Raw genomic sequence first — 20,118 nt, 5'->3', positions numbered from 1 at the left:
GGATAGGAAGAGTAAGAGGCTCTATGAGACCCTGAAACCCAAGCTTGTGTTCTAAAGCAACTTTTAGTGCAGTTGGAGTATTAATCCCTTGCATAAGCGTTAGGGGTTAATAAATGGTAGTTTGATTTAAATTCTTTTTGGCTCCTTGAGTAAGAGTTCCTTAGAAATTCTGTGTGGAAACAGGAGTGGTTTGGGTTGGCACTGAATTAGGATATCTCTGAGTTCATGAGAGTGATGTTTTCCAAATGCTGTCACAACCTTATGCAAAATGATACTGACTTTTTGTTTGGTACTTGAAACATATTCTCACAATTTGTCATGTCTTTTTAAACTTTTTTGAGAGTATCTTCTACCGTAGAGTAATTTTATTTATAATGGTGGTCAAATTTGGTAGTCTTATTCTTTATTATTTGATTTTGGTAATATGTTAAGAAAAGACTTTCTCATTGTAAACCCGAAAATTATACTTTTCTATTTTGGGGGGTCTTTTTTTTTCTTACCAAAACATCTAAATCATTAATCCACATGAAATTTCTTTTTGTATGGTATATGGTGGGAACCTGACAATCATTAATGGCTCCTCCACCCGAATATTTAGGCATTTTCTCCAACATTATTGATTACTTTTACTAGTTTTGAAATTCCAACAGTAACAAATCCACTATTTGCCCTTTCTGTGCTTATCTACAACCTAATATACCCCAATAGGATTTGTGTGATTTAAAATCACATTAGTTTATAGAAAAATGTACAAAATGTGAATATCCTCTTTTGAAGCCATCATAATACTAATGTTTGATGAATAATTGAGCATATTTATCTTTCTCCTATTGATACTTAAATGTGAATGTCTTTAATAGTCACACTGACCATTCCAGCCTTTCTTAATTAGAGGTATTCTAAGAGCTGAAATAAGATGCCTGTGAGCTCAGGGAAGCAATACCACAACACTGCCTTCACAGAACACAGAAAAGCTCAAGTCACAGTTAAAAAAAAAATGACCTCTGTCCTATTGAGTTTTAATAATAGAAAAATGTCATTGATTCAAAGGATGTCAGTGCTGGCTAGAACCATGATTATACCTCTAAATCAAGCTGGCATTTGATACACGATCAAACTGAGGCCTACTGAGGAAAAATGCAGAGATATGCCTAAAATTCAGATAAACCCTAATAATAAACTTAGCAGTATCAGCAATTATTTTAATATGCCCAATATTGTGGGCTACATATTAGACATCACTTAGATTCTTTAAATAATCCAATATTATTTTTATTTGTTTAGTTGAGAAAACTGAAGTTCAGAAGACTCAGGTAACTTACTCATGTATATATAAGCTGGAGTTTATACCCAGATTGGTCCAATCTGAAGTTAAAGCTAATTTTTCCGTTTGCTAATTTCCCCTGTTTTCTTTTTACATTTATGCTCAATGACAAAGGTTTGTAAGCTAAATATGGTAATTGAAGAAATGCCTTCCACTAAGAATATCTATATTTGGCGACTTCGAATCCTATCAATTAAGCTTTGTATTTCTGCAAGGCTGCAGGAAAGTCATACAGAAGGGTTATTTTCTGAGTGACTATTTCTGTTGAACAAAGATGAAGTTATGGATGAAAGATTTCTGCAATTATTTTGAAGGCATTTTTATACAAACTTTTATACTTACCTATAATTAGGACTGTCTTGATGACTTTACCATATACTTTAAGTTAGTAAACCGTGCCAGGATACATTCACTTTCTGCAAGGTAGACATCATCTTTATAATTTAATAAAATAGAAATATTTTATAGTAAGAACTTCATTTAGAGTAACAGTTTGAAATGTGCTGGGTATAGCTTCTGGGCTCGCTTAATTTATAGATAGCCTATTTCAATTTTCTAGCTTGCACCCTCATGGTTCAGCTAAATTAAATAGCTTTAACAATTGAAAAGAAGGAAGGGGGCCTGTTTACCAGCAAAAATGGGAAAAAGCAGAAATAGCCTGATTGCTTCCACCCTAATTTGACCCTTCAGGTCCCAAAGGCATGAGATGTGGCTGGAGAAGGAGGTGATGTTAACTGTTTTTCTTGGACTAATGCTGCTTCTGGGTCCCCATATTAGGTTGCTTGGTTTTATTTTATTAAGGCAGTGGAGAGGCATTAAGTTGTGACCCAAATCATCATCTGGACAAGAAAGCAGTACGCTGTGGCCACTCTCCTTTAATTGATCTTGCTGCTTCTCCTGCGAGATGCTGTCCATCCAAGTGGGGCTAGAATTCCACTGCTCTCTTCCCCAAGGTCATTATATCAGAAATAGCAGGTGAGGTGGAGTGGATTGATGTTTCATCTCAACTTATGGATTTAACATTTGGAAATTTTATAAATTAAAACATGTCTTTGGCTAGCTTACCTGATTAGTAGAAAATTACTACAACATTACTAGTAATATTACAAATACATTAATCAGGTAAAAATATAAGCATAATTACTATTCAAATCCTGTGCAAAATCTTAGTTTGTATTTTTGTTTTTTAAAGAAAATAAATATTATTAAAGAACAATATATTAAAAAATGTCCAATACTTTACTCTTTATTATAATATACATAAAACATTCACAAGCAGAGCTTTAAGAAACAATTGCAAAATGAAAGACATATTTCCATGCAGGGGGAGCTAATGTCTTTTATCAGGAGGGGATGGTGTTATGCAAAAACCATGCAAATCCAGTGGGCACCTCAGTAATCAACAAGAAGGTACAATGATGTTAATATCCTATACTACATGAAAAATTGAAATGAGAAATGTGTCATTTGTTGCAAACTGTTCTCAATAGTTGGCTTTTCAGACAAGTAAAAAGAAAATACAGCCCAGAGCCAACACATTTCATCGTTTAGATTTCATTATAAAAATGACAAAAGCTTACTGGCTTGGAAATATTAAAGGCAATAAGATGGGATGTAGGATTCTGTTAATAGTTGTCAAATCTAAAGAAATGTCAAGCAATATAAGAGGAGAGGTGGCAAATAGGAAATTTCTGAGGCTCTCATAAATAAAGTCTTTACAAAACGGTTGCCCAAGTGGTTCTCTCTGGTCTGAAACCTATTCTACATTTGGAACATTTTCCTACTTACCTTGTGAGGCCATGCAATTATTACACTTTAAGCCTGCCTTGCTGTGCTAACAATGGCAGTTAGACAGGGTCCAGTTGCTAAGGAAGACTTAAAGCCCAAAATGACAATGCTTATAAATTTACAGTTTGTTTCCAAAAAAGGTACACTATAGCAACATTATTAAAATAAGGATATGCATGATAGCCAAGGCTATCTCCCAGCCAGGCATCCAGGAAGACCAGATGCAATCTCCAATTGCCCTTCCTCTGTTAGGTCCGTGTCAGGAACACATTTTCCCTCAGATCAGGAAGCAGATGACCACAGAATACCTTGAAATCAGGGAGCCCAAAATATCGTCTCGGCCAGAATTTCTAATAGCCACTTGGTCAGTTATTTAACCAGCTTGTTAACTTGTTACTTAAGTATCTCTTATATTGCAGTACCATTCTTCTCCACTCTGGTCTCCAGGGGTTTCACCAAGATCAGGTATAAATCATCAATCTCACTATTACCAATAAACAATGCTGACAAAATAGTATGAATGACCCTGAAACTACATAAACTCGTGGTTAAAAAGCAATACCAGAAATTGCTATGTTTCAGGGCCAAAGATCAGTGCCTTGCAGGTATTTTATTGAAACAATTCAGGTGAATTCCAGACTTGATGGAGTTAATCCTCACCGTACACTTGCAAATAGCTATAGACTTACTGGCCCACAAAAACTGTTCAGAAGATGTTGATTGTTTTTGCCAGATAATTAGAATTTTTTTTTAGTAGATATATGTAGTGATGCTTTAAGACATCCAGTATGCTGATTGTATAAAACAACTATTTCAAGAATTGCATTGTGAAAAGAACATTATTTCGTCTTTTACTCTTATGTAAAGGTAAACGAAATGTTATGGTTCTTCTAGAAAACGTCGCATTACAATGCTGTGAAATTTATACATGATTATTTTCTAGGAGGCTTATATTTTTTCAGACAGTACATAGATGAATCTTGACACCTTAAGTGAAGGTGAATGTATTACTAGTTTGTTCATTTGGGTACTGGTGTATGAAATTTTCCTAGTTATAAATTTATTGCCTCTTAGCTCCAAATCTACCCTTCATTGCCCTGTTTGTGTTAGTGGAACATATCTTCCTTGTCAGCCGGCATGGCGCCAACCTTGTCAGTAAAGGACTCTAGAGGGACATAGAAGGAGGAAGGGGCTTCTCTTCCTGTGTCATGTGCTGTGCTGCTTCTTGTTTGTGTGGATCTACAGTAGCATGTAGGACATAATACCCTAGATCCACGAAGGGGAACCTCATCTTTGATGAGTTCAGCAGGTAGTTTTGGTTTTATTAGTTTCACAAATACTACCCATGGCTTCCTAGAAGCAAGGTCAGTGGCATGCCAGTTGTTCATTGAATTCTTGTGGGCACCACAGCTGTCTCCTACAAGGCAAATTCCAAGGGCCCTCCATCTACCTTCCTGAACCTTCCCAGTGATGGCCTTTGGTTGAGTTACCTGTGGGCAGCTCTTGGGTAGCTTCCTGGTAAGGCTAGTTAGTGCCTGACCTAACTTTCCAAGAAGTTCAATAGCAATCATAGTGTATAGTTCTGTGGAAAGTTTTGTGGGTGCCCCAGCAGACGATTTTCTGTTTTTATCCTTAACCTGATAACTTTGAGAAAACTCTGGCCTAGGAAAACCCAGAAATCTCTGTCATCCAGTGGGCTGCAATTTTACCTTCTCCAATGAGTTCTGAATCTCCACCCCAGGGAGAAGGCCCCTCCCTCCGCTTCTAAGTTTGTTCCTTCCTTGGGTATATATCCTAGAATATTTGGAGGTTTTCTTTTATTACTTCTTAGTTAATTTATTAAACAAAGTTAATATTTCTTTATTTTAAATATTCCCTGTTCAAATTACTTGGCAATGTTTAGTAATGAATGTATCCATAACTGACACATAGACACAATGAGGGAAACAACAGACACTGGGGCCTACCAGAAAGTGAAGGGTGGGGGGAGGGAGAAGAGCAGAAAAAATAACTATTGGGTACCAGGTTTAGTGCCTGAGTGATGGAGTCATCTCTATAGGAAACCCTGGTGACACAAGTTTACCTGTAACAAATCTGCACAGGTACGCCTAAACCTAAAATGAAAATTAAAAGAAAGTTTCCATTCAGTTCTTTTTTAAAAATAATAAACAAACAAAAGAAAGGAAGAAAGAAAGAAAAAAAACTAATATGACTGCTAGTAGCTTGGGAGATTTTATTGTTCTCATAAGGACAAGGAGTCCCATTAAAACGGCCATGAGATACTTCCGTTAAACTCATCTCAAAGAGACATATGTGTGTATATATTTAAAGATTATCCTCTACATTCTCCTGTTTGTGAAGCCTTAAAATTCTTTAAATCTTAAAGTCTCTCATAAGAATTTTACTAGACAGTTGATATCCAGGAATATGAAGCCTGGATCATCTTTTATTTCCAGCATCACTAGATCAGTTAAGTATCAAAATTACAGAGAATTTTAATATAATCTAGAGGAAAGGTGAGCAGCCTTATAAGAAAATAAAGAAAAGCAGATTATCACTGGGTAATCCAGTTTGAAAGAAAAAAAGCTGGCTATAACATTACTTAGTACAAATTAATGGAGACTGAAAATTTTTTTCTGACTAGCAATAGAAGATAAAATTTTAATAAGGTCATTTTGACAGTTTTGATCCAATTGATGAGTCTCCCTTCAAAGTTCCACGTCATAGTGAAATAAAATTATGAGAAAGGAAGAAATAGATACAAATATTTGATCATTATTCCAAATAGCCAGGAAGGAAGCCACAGCCTGAAAGTGTAAGTCTGACTGATACATAATAGCCTTTCTGGTGAGGAGAGTCACTATAGTGATGCTTCATCATTTCATAATGTAGGTAAAGAATATATGTTTCACCCACAGAAGGAGGTGAATGTATGTTTCACCCAGAAGTTTTCTGTTGCTGGCCGGGCGCGGTGGCTCACACCTGTAATCCCAGGATTTTGGGAGGCCGAGGCGGGCAGATGACGAGGTCAAGAGATCAAGACCATCCTGGCCAAAATGGTGAAACCCCATCTTTACTAAAAATACAAAAAAATTAGCTGGGTGTGGTAGTGCGTGCCTGTAGTCCCAGCTCCTCGGGAGGCTAAGACAGGAGAATTGCTTGAACCCGGGAGACGGAGGTTGCAGTGAGCCGAGGTTGTGCCATTGCACTCCAGCCTGGCGCCTGGTGATGAGTGAGACTCTGTCTCAAAAANAAAAAAAAAAAAAAAAAAAGAAGTTCTCGGTTACTTACACTACAGAACAGGACTTCTCAGGCTGCAGCCTCTGACAACCAGAAAGGCAGGAGCCTCGAGCCAAAACTATGCAGAAATAATTACTGCTAATTACTGGAACACTAAAGTGTAGTTCTGATGCACCATTAGGGGTTTCCCAAGAGCTTAATTTTACTTATTTTATTTTTTTCTTTCTAGAGAAAGGGCCACCAGGCAGTGAACCATAAGCAAACCGTTAAGTACATGTAATCCCCAAAGAAACTGGACATGAGCAGAGGAAAAGCATCTTGTTCTGTACACCTCACAAAATGAGACAGCTATTTTCAGGATATTTTGCTTCCCTCCTTTCTTCCTCTTTCATCCCTTTCTTCATTCCACAGACTGAGATGAAATGCCATCTTTCTATTCTCAGAGGAGTCCTGGACCTTGGCTTTTACCGTTCCCCAGCTCTATGATTATTTGATGGTTATGCTTTTCTTTACTGCCTTCATTATTTTCACATCACCTAGTTTTAAAATTTGTATGTTTATTCTTATAGGGGCTCCATATTTAAGAAAATAGACTCTTTGATCTTGCAATGTCCTCTCTTGTCTCCCATGAGTAGAATTTTCCAGCGAGGAGGCTACATCCATTGTTTCCATGTTCTTGATTGTGGGAGGTCCACTTTTGTATTGACTCTGGGATGCCAGAGTCACATTGATCTGTGACTCCAGCTTGGCCTTTGGCTCACTGTTAGCTGCCCCCCAGGTTTCCTGGGGGTTTGGGCACTTGGTGAGGGCATCCTTGTTTGTTGATACATGGGTACTCTGGATTTTCCGGCATTGGTACTGTTGCCAACCTCCCAGATGCTCTGGAGTTTTCCGCACTGACATTCTTTCTAGGATTGTGAGTTACAGCCTGCAATCTTGGTCTCTTGCTTTCTGCCTTGAAATTAGAAGTTATTATTTTTCTGTTAGCCATTGGGGCCGCTTCCCACGTCTTTCCTTCTGTGTTGCTCAAGCCCATCTTAGTCAAAGGGACTAGGAGCATCAAACACTGGCCTGATTGACGGACAATTACCTGGTGGTAGACAGCAGCTGCCTAAACATCTTTTCTGCATTTCTGCTGCTGAGCAGGTTCTCTGGTGAGTTAGGGTCTCTGAGGTCTCCCCTTGGGCAGCACTTCTCACTCCTTTCTTCGTCCCTTTCACAATCACCTTCTGTTTAGCTCCTCTCTGACCAAATTAAGATGCTTCCCTCTTTCTTTGTGGAATTCAGGCTCATCATTCTATCCATTCATTGTCCATAATCCCCTTTTACAACCCTTTGCTGTTTACACTTTCTTAGCAGAAAGTGAGAATTTAAAAAGGAAAAATAACTAGGCATGCACCAGACTAAGGCTAACTCAGACCTTCCCGTAGATATCTTTATTAGACATGGGGACTGCAGAGAGCAACCTGAAGGACTCGCCACTAGGGTGTCTTTTAGGCATTTGGAGAATATTCAAAGTAGACAATAAGAAGAAGAAAAAATTCATTTTCTGTTGCAACATTATTGGGTCCAATACAAATTGGTGAACCGAAAGATTTGGCCAGGACATGGTTGTTTACCTTATAATGTTACTTAACGATTAGGCTTGTTCTATAGAAAGGAAGGAATACAGGGAGATGTTCCTTATGTGTAGGCTTTTATGGCCCTTTTTCAGGATACTGATCTCAGAGACATCTGTAAAATATGTCTGGCTTATGATACTCCTAGGCACCAAAAAGCTATGCCAGATATCCTAGATGACACCCTCCTAGCTGCTACCCCTAGAAGCCCTGTACCCCCTCAAAGCCTCCTCAGTTCTCCAGTTCTGAGTAGGGCCCTGTCAGTTTTATAGTGCAAGATTCCACCCCAAGGTCACCATGCATCCCTCCCCCTTATCCAGCAAACTCTGTCCTGCATCCCTTACTGCCCAAGGATGTAAGCCCAACCAGCACTACTAGGAGTAGGGCCCCATATCAGCCCCCAAAATAAAACCTGTATCTATTGTGGGAAGTAACTGACAGAGATGGGGGAACAATCAGAGTATGGATATGCCTTTTTCCATGTCCAATTTGACTTTATACAAGGGAAAGGTTGGCTGCTTTTTAGAGGCTTCAGGGAAGTTTGTAGAGGAATTTGTTAAGTTGACCATGCCTTTTGATTTAGCTTGGAGTGACATGCAAATATTATTACCCACGTGCTGTACCTTGTTTGGAAAAACAAAGGATTCTAGGAACTGCTCGTGACTATGCAGATAGCGTGGCTGCTCGTAATCAAGGCCACACGATTTTGTGGTGTAGAAGGAGACACAGTTCCAGAGCTAGACACTCAATGAGATTATTAGAGGAGTTCCTAAGATCTTGAACACAGAAATCATAGGCTCACTTGTTTAATAGAAGGTTTGAATAAATGTTCAGTTAAGCCAGTTAATTATGACAAGGTAAGATAAATAACTCAGAGGAAAGATGAAAATCCCACTCTGTTCCAGATCTGCTTGGTTGAGGCGCTTGGGAAATATTCTAATCTAGACCCAGACTCCCCAGAATGGTGAGCTCTCCTGGGTGTGCATTTTATTACCCTATCTGTCCCTGATATTAGAAGGAAGTTATAAAAGGCAGCAATGAGGCCTCAAACTTCTGTGAGCCAACTCTTAAACATGACCTGTGGGGTTTATAACAACAGAGAAAGCACAAAAGCCGAGGTGAAAACTGAAAGTATTGGCCCAAAAGCGCAATTATTAGCAGCTGCTTTAAGCCCCCTGCTGCCTCAGGGTCACCATGCTGAGAAAATGCAGTAAGATCAGCAACTGCGATGACCGCTCCTTAGAACGAAATTAGTGTGCCTTCTATAAGCGAGGACCACTGGAAGAACTCCCTCAGGCTTAAAAAGGAGTCTCAGTCACCCAAATCCATAATGGCCCAGAGAATAGAGGACTGATGGGGCCCAACGTTCTCTGTGACTTCCACTGGACACCCTTTCATCTCCAGAAGGCCCTCGGCAAGCTTTGATGTGGCAGGAAATAATATTGAGTTCTTATTCGATATGAGTGTAGCCTACTCAGTTCTGGCCCATTTCTTAAGGCTACTGTCTTCCTGCTCTTGTACCATAACAGGGATTGATGGCCAGACGAAAATTAGGAGATTCACTCACACTTTTGGTTATACCATGGGGTACCATATGTTTTTCCACAGATTTTTGCTTTTGCATGAGCACGTTATTCCTTTACTGGGAAGAGACTTAACTTTCCCAATTACAGGCTGCAGTTCAATTTGAAGAGCCTCATGAAAAGGCAATGGGCCAGAAAGGAGCATTTCTCCTAGTTCTAAGTACAGGCCTTATCACAAATAGAAATGTGGCCAGGCACTGTGGCTCATGGCCGTAATCCTAGCACTTTAAGAAGTCAAGGTAGGTGAATTGCTTGGGCCTTGGAGCTCAAGACCAGCTTTGGCAACATGGTGAACACTGTCTCTACAAAAATACACAGAAGATGTGAGCTGGGCATGGTGGCATGCACCTGTACTACCAGCTACTAAGGGGGCTGAGGTGGGATAATCACGTGAGCTCATAAAGTTGAGGCTGCAGTGAGCTAAGATCACACCACTGCATTCCAGCATGGGTGACTGGAGTGAGACTCTGTCTCAAAGGAAAAAAAAAAAAAAACGATAATTCCATTAAAATAGTATCAAAAACAATACTTACAAACTTAACCAGGAAGACTAAAGACTTGTACACCTGAAAAAAAAACAGATAAAGAGAAGACCTCCCTTTCATGACATTGTGCTTCTCAAGCAGACCTCTCTGCTTAGGGCCTAGAAGCTCCTGGTAGAGCTATTAATGTATCCCCAGTCCAGGTTATTTTAAAATCCGTTGTTAATTAGCCATGGTAAAGACAGTATCCACTGAGACCTGAGGCTCAGAGGGGCGTCCAGCCCCTGATAGCAAAGTTCTTTAAGTACAGATTACTACAATCCTATCAGTCGCCATGAACACCCCTATTTTGCCGGTAAAGAAACCAAATGAGGAATATAGACTTGTTCAAGATCTAAGGGCAATTAATGAGGCAGTAGTCTCAGTCTACCCAATGGTTCCTAATCCTGACACAGGACTGACTCAAGTCCCTGAAGATGCTCATTGGTTCCTATGTTATACATAAAATATGCTTTCTTTGGTACACTGTTACCCCAGAATCCCAGTATATTTTTTATTTTGAACAGACTGATACAGACACTTATACTACATCTTAGCTTACCTGGGAAGTCCTTCCTCAAGGTTTTGGGGACAGTCTTTCACCATGCATTAACGACGGAGTTAACAGAATCATAGTTAACTAATGGATCCCTCTTATAATATGTGGATTACCTATTAATTTCCAGCCCTTTTAGGGAAGACTGATAGGAACACAATGCAGATCCTGATTTTTCTAGGAAAGCAAGTGTATCAGATGTTTCCTTACAAGGCTAAGATCTCTTTACAGAAATTTGAATATTTGGGGTATGTGCTCATCCCTGGGACAAGGACCATGGCCCAAGAATAAAAAGAGACCATCCTGGCACTCCAGGACCCCCAGACTAAAAAACAGTTAAGAGCTTTTTTAGGAATGGCTGGATTCTGCTGGATTTGAATTCCTGGATTTGGGTTCATAGCAAAACCACTCTATGAAGCTGTAAAAGGGAGAAATCATAACCCTTTGAATTGGGACATAACCTGTTAGAAGGCATTCTTAACCCTAAAAGAAAAGCTTGGAGCAGCTGCTGCTTTGGAGTATCCAAACATAGAAAAACAAGGGATGGCTTTGGTGTTCTAACTCAAACACTCACGGATAATCCCAGACCAGTGGTTTACTTTTCTAAACAGCTAGACCAAGTGGCAGCTGAGTGGCCAGAATGCTTCCAAACTGTGGCTATCACCACTGTATATTAGTAGAAGAAGACAGTAATTTTACCTTGGGACAACAATTAGATATCATAACCCCCCATCAACTATAGGGGCTCCTAGAAGCAAAGGGACACCAGTGGCTGAAGGGGGATAGTTACTTACATATTAGGCCATTTTGCTTGACACTAAGAGGTTACTCTTAACGTATGTTGAGTTTTAAACTCTTACACTGTTGCCAGACTTCACAAGTCCCAAGGATAAGATCCCTAATTCATTCATTCCTGTGTAGAATCCATAGAACAGCTTACTGTAGCAGGCCTGATCTCAAACGTGAGCCCTTGCATAGTCCTAATGTTGAGGGGTTTACAGATGGAAGTAGTTTTATTCATGAGGGAGTCAGAACGGCAGGTTATGCTGTGGTTAGCCAACAAGAAGTCATTGAAGCCAAAGCTTTGCCTCCATAAAGTTCTGCTCAAAAAGTGGAATTAATTGCTCTAATTAGGTCCTTCTAATTGGGAAAAGACTCAGGAGTCAATATATTTACTGATTCCAAATATGGGTTTCTGGTGTTCCATGCTCATGCTGCCATATGGAAAGAAAGGGAACTATTAATAGCCAAAGGCTCCTGCATACAAGATGCTCTGAGATCGTGGAACTTTTTGACGGTGTATATCTCCAAAAGAGATAGCAGTTATTCACTGCAGGGGACACCAAGAAGGAGACACCTCAATCAGAGAAAATGTTCTGACAGACAGAGCAATCAATGCTGAAGCTAAAGAAACAGCAGTACTGTAGGCTGCTGCACTAATACCTAGTGTTCCACCCATGTCCGCGGCACCATACTATCCCCTTGAGGAAGTAAAATGGCCAGAACAGAAAGGCTTACAAAAGGATCCTTCAGACTGGTTGCTAGAAAGCAACAGACTCTTTGTCCCCAAGGCTGAGCAATGGGAAATAATTAAGTATGTCTGTGACTCCTCATATTTGGGAGAGAATTCTCTATTCAAATTGGTTTCTTAAATCTTCTTTAGAAAGAAACTATATGAGACTGTAAAGAGGGTCACCAGGGCCTGTGAACTTTGAACCCCATACCCCCACCCCTACTCAAACCTGTACGACACCAAGGAATATACCCTGGGAAAGACTGCAGAACAGATTTCACCCATATGTCACCTTACTGAGGACTAAAATACTTGCTAGTATATTTATAGACACTTTCACCAAGTGGATAGAAGTTCTCCCCACAGGGACAGGGAAGATGTTAAAAGTGTCCAAGTCCTTACTTAGAGAGATCATCTGAAGGTTTGGATGATCAAAAAGTCTTCAAAGTGATAACAGAATCTCCTCCAGCAGGTTTCCTCAGCCTTAGACATTACCTATCATCTTTACTCTTCCTGGAGATCTTAATTCTACAGGAAGGTAGAAAAAGTCAATCATGTTCTCAAAAGAATGCTAGTAAAACTCTGTCAGAAAACCTCAGACGCCTAAGTTTTTCCTCTTACTGATAGACTTGTTGCACATGAGGATGGCTCCAAAAGGAACCTTAAGGCTTAGCCCATTTGAAATGACTAATGGAAGGTTTTTTTTTTTAACTTTAGACCTCCTGTTTGATGATGAGATATAGAGAATGCTCACTGATATCATCAACTTATGCCAGGCTCAAACGGCCCTTCACTCATATGGAAATAAAATATTGTTTCCTCCCACAAGGGAAGATATTCTCCCATTAAACCAGAAACTTAGTCTTACTAAAAACTTAGAAAGAAGGATCCCCCCACAGTCAGTCATAACAAAAATGGAAGGGCCTCTAAATCTGGTTAATTACTGCCTCCACCCTGCTGTCAATCTTCAGGGAATAATTAGTTAGTTACACATACCCAGGCAAAACCTGTTTCTTATGAGTTGCAGTCACAAAGGAAGGTCACCACCACTTACATCTGTGAATCTTTGGAAGACCTCTGCTACCTATTTAAAAGAATTAACATGAGGACTTCCACCAAGGTGGCTGAATAGGAACAGCTCCAGAGTGCAGTTCCCAGCAAGAGTGATGCAGAAGATGAGGGATCTCTGCATTTCCAACTGAGGTACCAGGTTCATCTCAATGGGACTGGTTGGACAGTGGGTGTAGCCCAAGGAGGGCAAACCGAGGCAGAATGGGGTGCTGCCTTACCTGGGAAGCATAACTGGGCCAGAGAACCCACTCCCTCACCCAGTGGAGGCCATCAGGGACTTTTCTGGGCACTCCACACTCTGGTTCAGATACTGCACTTCTCCCATAGTGTTTACAGACCACAGACCAGGAGATTCCTGCCAGGCCGATAAGCACCACAGGTTTCCAGCACAAATCTGGATGGCCATTTTAATTGGTACCTGGAATGCCTGCGAGACAGGGCCACCCATTCCCCTGAAAAAAAGGGGACTGAAGGCAGGGAGCTAAGTGATCTGGCTCAGCAGGTCCCACCCCACAAACCAGCAAAATGACACCCACTGGCTTGAGAGTTTTGCAGCCAGTTTGAGCTCAACCTGGGACAGTTGAGCTCAGTGAGGGGAAGGTTGTCTGCCATTACTGAGGCAGTCCACCATTACCAAGGCAGTCTGCCATTACTGAGGCCATCCATCTTTTCTGAGGAAGTTCTAACTTTACCCATGTAAACAAAATTGCAAGGAAGTTTACACAGAAGCTGGTGGAGCCAGCTGCAGCTCAGCAATACCTCTGCGGGCAGACTGTGACTAGACTCCCTCCTTGCTGGGCAGGTCATCTCTGAAAAAAGGCAGCAGCACATCAGGGACTTATAAAGCCCCACCTTCCCAGGACAGAGCACCTGGGAAAAGGGGCGGTTGTGAGTTCTGCTACAGCAGACTTAAACGTCCCTGTCCAGCAGCTCCAAAGGGAGCAACAGAGCTCCAAGCACAGCACTTGAGCTCTGATAATGGACAAACTGCCTCCTCAAGCGGCTCCCTGACTCTGGTACATCCAAAGAGACACCTGATACAGGAGAGCTCTGGTTGACATCAGGCTGGTACCCTTCTGGGGCAAAGTTACCAGAGGAAGGAACAGGCAGCAATTCTTGCTGTTCTGCAGCCCCCACGGGTGATCCCCAGGCAAGCAGGGTCTGGAGTGGACCTCCAACAGTCCTGAAGCAGAGGTGCCTGACTGTTAGAAGGAAAACTAAAAAACAGAAAGCAATAGCTTCAATATCAATAGAAAGGATGTCCATTCAAAGACCCCATCCGAAAGTCACCAACTTCAAAGACCAAAGGTACATAAATCCACAAAGATGGAAAGAAACCAGTGCAAAGAGGATGAAATCACCAAAACCAGAATGCCTTTCCTCCTCCAAGGGATCACAACTCCACACCAGGAAGGGAACAAAACTCGATGGAGAATGAGCTTGATGAATTATCAAGGAGAACTTTCCCAACCTAGGAAGGTAGGCTAATATTCAAATCCAGGAAATGCAGAGAACACCACAAAGATATTCCTCAAGAAGAGTAACCCCAAGGCACATATCATCAGATTCAGCAGGGTTGAAATGAAGGAAAAAATGCTAAGGGCAGTCAGAAACAGAGGTCAGGTTACCCATAAAGGGAAGCCCATCAGATTCACAGTGTATCTCTCAGCAGAAACCCTACAAGCCAGAAGAGAGTGGGGACCAATATTCAACATCCTTAAAACAAAGAATTTTTCAACCTGGAATTTCATATCCAGCCAAACTAAGTTTCATAAGTGAAGGAAAAATAAAATCCTTTATGGACAAGCAAGTACTCAGATTTCATCACCACCAGGCCTGCCTTACAAGTGCTCCTGAAGGAAACACTAAGCATGGAAAGGACCAAATAGTACCAGCCACTGCAAAATCATACCAAATGGTATAGACAGTTGACACAATGAGGAAACTGCATCAACTAATGGGCAAAGCAACCAGCTAGTATCAAAATGGCAGGATCAAATTAATACATAACAATATTAACCTTAAATGTAAATGAATTAAATGCCCCAATCTGAAGTTGAGGCAGCAATTAATAGCCTACCAATCAAAAAAATCCAGGACCAGATGAGTTCACAGTTAAATTCTACCAGATGTACAAAGAGGAGCTGGTACCATTCCTTCTGAAACTATTCCAAACGATACAAAAAGAGAGAATCCTTCCTAACTCATTTTATGAGATGAACATCCTGATACCAAAACCTGGCAGAGACACAACTAGAAAGGAAAATTTCAGGCCAATATGCATGATGATCATAAATACTGGCAGACACGATGCAACAGCACATCAAAAAGCTTAACCATCACGATCAAGTAGGCTTCATCCCACAGATGCAAGACTGGTTCAACATATGCAAATCTATAAAGGTAATCCATCACATAAACCAAACCAAAGACAAAAACCACATGATTATCTCAATAGATACAGAGAAGACCTTCAACAAAATTCAGTAGCCCTTTATGCTAAACACTCACATGAACTAGGTATTGATAAAACATATCTCAAAATAATAAATGCTATTTATGACAAAACCACAGCCAATATCATAGTGAATGGGCAGAAACTGGAAGCATTCCTTTTGAAAACGGGCACTAGACAAGTGTGCTCTCTCTCGCCATTCCTATTCAACATAGTAGTGGAAGTTCTAGCCAAAGCATTCAGGCAAGAAAAAGAAATAAAGTGCATTCAATTAGGTAAAGAAGAAGTAAAATTGTCTCTATTTGCAGATGACATGATTGTATATTTAGAAGACCCCATCATCTCAGCCCAAAATCTCCTTAAGATGATAAGCAACTTCAGCAAAGTCTCAGGATACAAAATCAATGTGCAAAAATCACAAGCATTTCTATACACCAATAACAGACAATCAGAGAGCCAAATCATGAGTGAACTCCCATTCACAATTGTTACAAAGAGAATAAAATACCTAGGAATACAACTAACAAAGGGCATGAAGGACCTCTTCAAGGAGAACTACAAACCACTGCTCAAGGAAATAAGAGAGGACACAAACAGATGGAAAAAAAAATCCATGTTCATGGTTAGGAAGAATCAATATTGTGAAAATACCATACTTCCCAAAGTAATTTACAGATTCAATGCTATCCCTATCAAGCTATCAATGACCTTCTTCACAGAACTGGAAAAAACCATGTTACACTTCATATGGAACCAAAAAAGGGCCCATATAGCCAGAACAATCCTAAGCAAAAAGAACAAAGCTGGAGACATCATGCTACCTGACTCTGAACTATACTATAAGACTACAGTAATCAAAACAGCATGGTACTGGTACCAAAGCAGAGATATAGACAAATGAAACAGAACAGAGGCCTCAGAAGTAATGCCACACATCTACAACCATCTGATCTTTGACAAATCTGACAAAAACAAGCAATGGGAAAAGGATTCCCTGTTTAATAACTAATGTTGGGAAAACTGGCTAGCCATGTGCAGAAAGCTGAAACTGGACCCCTTCCTTACACCTTATACAGAAATTAAGTGCAGATGGATTAAAGATTTAAACATAAGACCTAAGCCCATTAAAATCCTAGAAGAAAACCTAGGCAATATCATTCAGGACATAGGTATAGGCAAGAACTTCATGACTAAAACACTGAAAGAAATGGCATCAGAAGCCAAAATAGACAAATGGGATCTAATTAAACTTAAGAGCTTCTGTACAGCAAAAGAAACAATCATTAGAGTGAACCAGCAACCAACAGAAAGGGAAAAAATTTTCACAAGCTACCCCTCTGACAAAGGGCTAATATCCAGAATCTACAAATAATGAAAACAGATTTACAATAAAAAACAACCCCATCAAAAAGTGGGCAAAGGATATAAACAGACACTTCTTCAATAGAAGACATTTATGTGGCCAAAAAATATGAAAAAATGCTCACCATCACTGGTCATTAGGGAAATGCAAATCAAAACCACATTGAGATACCATCTCATGACAGTTAGAATGGCAAGCATTAAAATTATCTGGAGACAACAGATGCTAGAGAGGATGTGGAGAAATAGGAAAGTTTTTACACTGTTAGTGGAAGTATAAATTAGTTCAACCATTGTGGAAGACAGTGTGGTGAATCTTCAAGGATCTAGAAATAGAAATACCATTTGATCCAGCAATCCCATTCCTGGGTATATATCCAAAAGATTATAAATCGTCCTATTATAATGACACATGTACATATATGTTCATTGAAGCACTCTTTACAATAGCAAAGACTTGGAACCAACCCAAATGCCCATCAATGATAGAGTGGATAAAGAAAATGTGGCACATATGCACCCTGGAATACTATACAGCCATAAAAAGGGTGAGTTCTTGTCCTTTGCAGGGACATGGATGAATCTGGACACCATCATTCTCAGCAAGCTGACACAAGAACAGAAAACCAAAGACCACATGTTCTCACTCATAAGTGGGTGTTGAACAATGAGAACACATGGACACGGGGAGGGAAACATCACACACTGGGGTCTGTTGAGAGATGCGGGGCTAGGGGAGGGATAGTGGGGGTGGGGATATTGGGGAGGGATAACATTAGCAGACAGCAAACCACCATGGCATGTGTATTTCTATGTCACAATCCTGCAAGATCTGAACATATACCTGAGAGCTTAAAGTAAAAAATAATAAATAAATAACACTTAGATATAATAACCAGATTCAGTGGGTGGGAATCCTTTTTTCTTCTTCCTGATTGGAAGGCTTTTTTTTTTTTCCCAATTGTTTTGGTCAACCATCTCCTCCTAGGAAACACCTCTTTTTTCCTTTTTGGGCATAGCAGGCATTCTAAGGCCCACTGTTAATCCTGTTTGCTCTCCCAATTAACCTCTTATATTGGGGGTAGGAACAAATTCATATAGTATATACTTCAAAAATTATAGCGTCAGGGTACCCTCTTCATAGTTGCTGGATTTGTCATCAACATCCCCAGGATGGAGATTTCCACCTTCTGGCTCATCTGGAAAATCTCACCACCATTTCTCCAGACCTCCTAACTAACCATAGTGTTTTCAAAGTACTTAGACCTGTATTTGTTAGGTGGAACTGTTCCCTGCTTAATGGATTCCACATTAAGCACATTTCCACTATTACACATTGCTACTACTATATGTACCTAGGAAGTTGAGTATACATATCTCCAGTGCACCAATGATTCTGTCTTTTGCAGCCCATGTTGTGTTAATGACACAAAAGCAGAAGTTTCTCTGCAATGCCCTGATCCAGTTCTAGTTGCCAAGTTTTCAAGGCTATAGCAAGGTAAATGGGATTTCATTTGTGAGAACGGAAACTGTATATGTTGCTTTCTCCCGGATCAGAACATACAGGGGAAAAACAACTGCCTAATCTGGAAAGGTGGGATTACCACACCCCTCCTGGGAAACAAGGGTTGTTCGACCACCTGCATTGGAACATGGGAAGTATATCTCTATGGACCCAACTTGGCAGCAAAGGATAGACATCACACCCCATAGTGCCTCTATTTGTGCCCCAACCGGGCTCATTTCTGTTTATGGCCATGAGTGGCAAGAAGCTACCCCTGTAACCACTCCTAATGCCCAGGGGAGCACCTGTTCTTTGAGGAATAGCTTTCCAACTTGGAATGGGGTGAATGTCTGTTGGCCACCATTACCCATTAAGGGCTAACCATCTAGAACCACATGAGAGTTAGGAATTCAGAAATAAATAAGCAATAGGATTAATTCCGGTGGGAATCAGGGAGGCAATAGGATTAGCAGCCCCCCAGGGGTGGCTTTGTGTACCATGTGTCAACCCTAAAGAACTTGACTCAAAGCCTGGAATCATTAGCTACCAACACAGGTCAGGCATTGAAGAGAATTCAAGAATTCCTAGACTCTTTGGCAAATGTATTCCTCAATAACAGACTAGCATTGGATTGTTTACTAGCTGAACAAGGTGGGGTCTGTGCAGTTGTTAATAAAACCTGCTGTGCATATGTAACAACTCTGGATAGGCTGAGGTCACTATTAAAAAGATCTGTGGGCAAGCTACCTGATTACATAGAGCCAGACTATATCTGCTTGACTATAAAAATGTCCTCCCAAGTCTTACCTGGTTTTTACCAATCCTGGAACCTTTGATAGATGCCTTGTTGTTATTAATTTTTGGTCCTTGCTTGTTTTACCTCTTAGTAAAGTTTGTGTATTCTAGATCAAAACAGTTGTATGTAAAGACAATGCTGGCACAAGGTTTCCAACCCATTTCATCTTCTGACCCAGAGAATGAAAGCACCCTGTCTTTGGGCCTCTGAGATCAAGTATTCAGAGATTTTTATTCCTTCAATGCTGGGCAGGGCCTTCACCCAAAAAATTGCCAGGGAAGAGTTACAGAAGTTGGAGCTCTGCCCTTCTGCAGCACCCTTAAGATTAAGGTGTATCGAATCTCTGAGAAGGCAATGAACTAGGGAGCAGGGGGGACTTGACTGCAGACCAGGTTGAAGACTGGTCTGAACCAGGAAGAGGTACCAAAAGCACCTCTCCGTAAGACATGCCCACCAGTGCCAGGACAGTTTACCATTGCCATGGCAATACTCAGAGGTTACCGCTCATTACCTTGTCAAAACCTGAAAGTTACCACTCATTTTCTAGCTATTTCTGGATGTCCCACCACCGAATTAGCAGGTCATTAAAAGTGGGTATAAATATGACCAAAAACGTACCTCTAGGCCAGTACTCCAAGTGCACTACCTATGGGGTAGCCCTGTTGTGTAGGTTCAACCAGGGAGCTGTAATATTGCTGCTGCCTCAATAAAACTCTTCTTCCACCACTGGCTTGCTCTTGAGTTCCTTCCTGGGTGAAGCCAGGAACTTGTTTTGCATCAGTGTCA

The 20,118-nt window shown here is 40.6% G+C and overlaps 1 long non-coding RNA gene across 1 annotated transcript; it reads left to right on the top strand.

Moving 5' to 3' along the window:
* Positions 1–5,125: 5,125 nt before the first annotated feature.
* LOC119471129 lies at positions 5,126–19,820 on the top strand. The gene is made up of 3 exons (XR_005200128.1): positions 5,126–5,137; positions 9,090–9,102; positions 19,751–19,820. It is a non-coding gene; the product is annotated as an uncharacterized LOC119471129 (long non-coding RNA).
* Positions 19,821–20,118: the final 298 nt, after the last annotated feature.

This window comes from Cebus imitator, unplaced genomic scaffold (genome assembly GCF_001604975.1).
Source record: "Cebus imitator isolate Cc_AM_T3 unplaced genomic scaffold, Cebus_imitator-1.0 Scaffold51, whole genome shotgun sequence".
In the NCBI taxonomy this organism is placed as follows: Eukaryota; Metazoa; Chordata; class Mammalia; order Primates; family Cebidae; genus Cebus; species Cebus imitator.
Note: the sequence above shows the minus strand (reverse complement) of the source record. Positions and strands in the feature narration are given on the sequence as shown.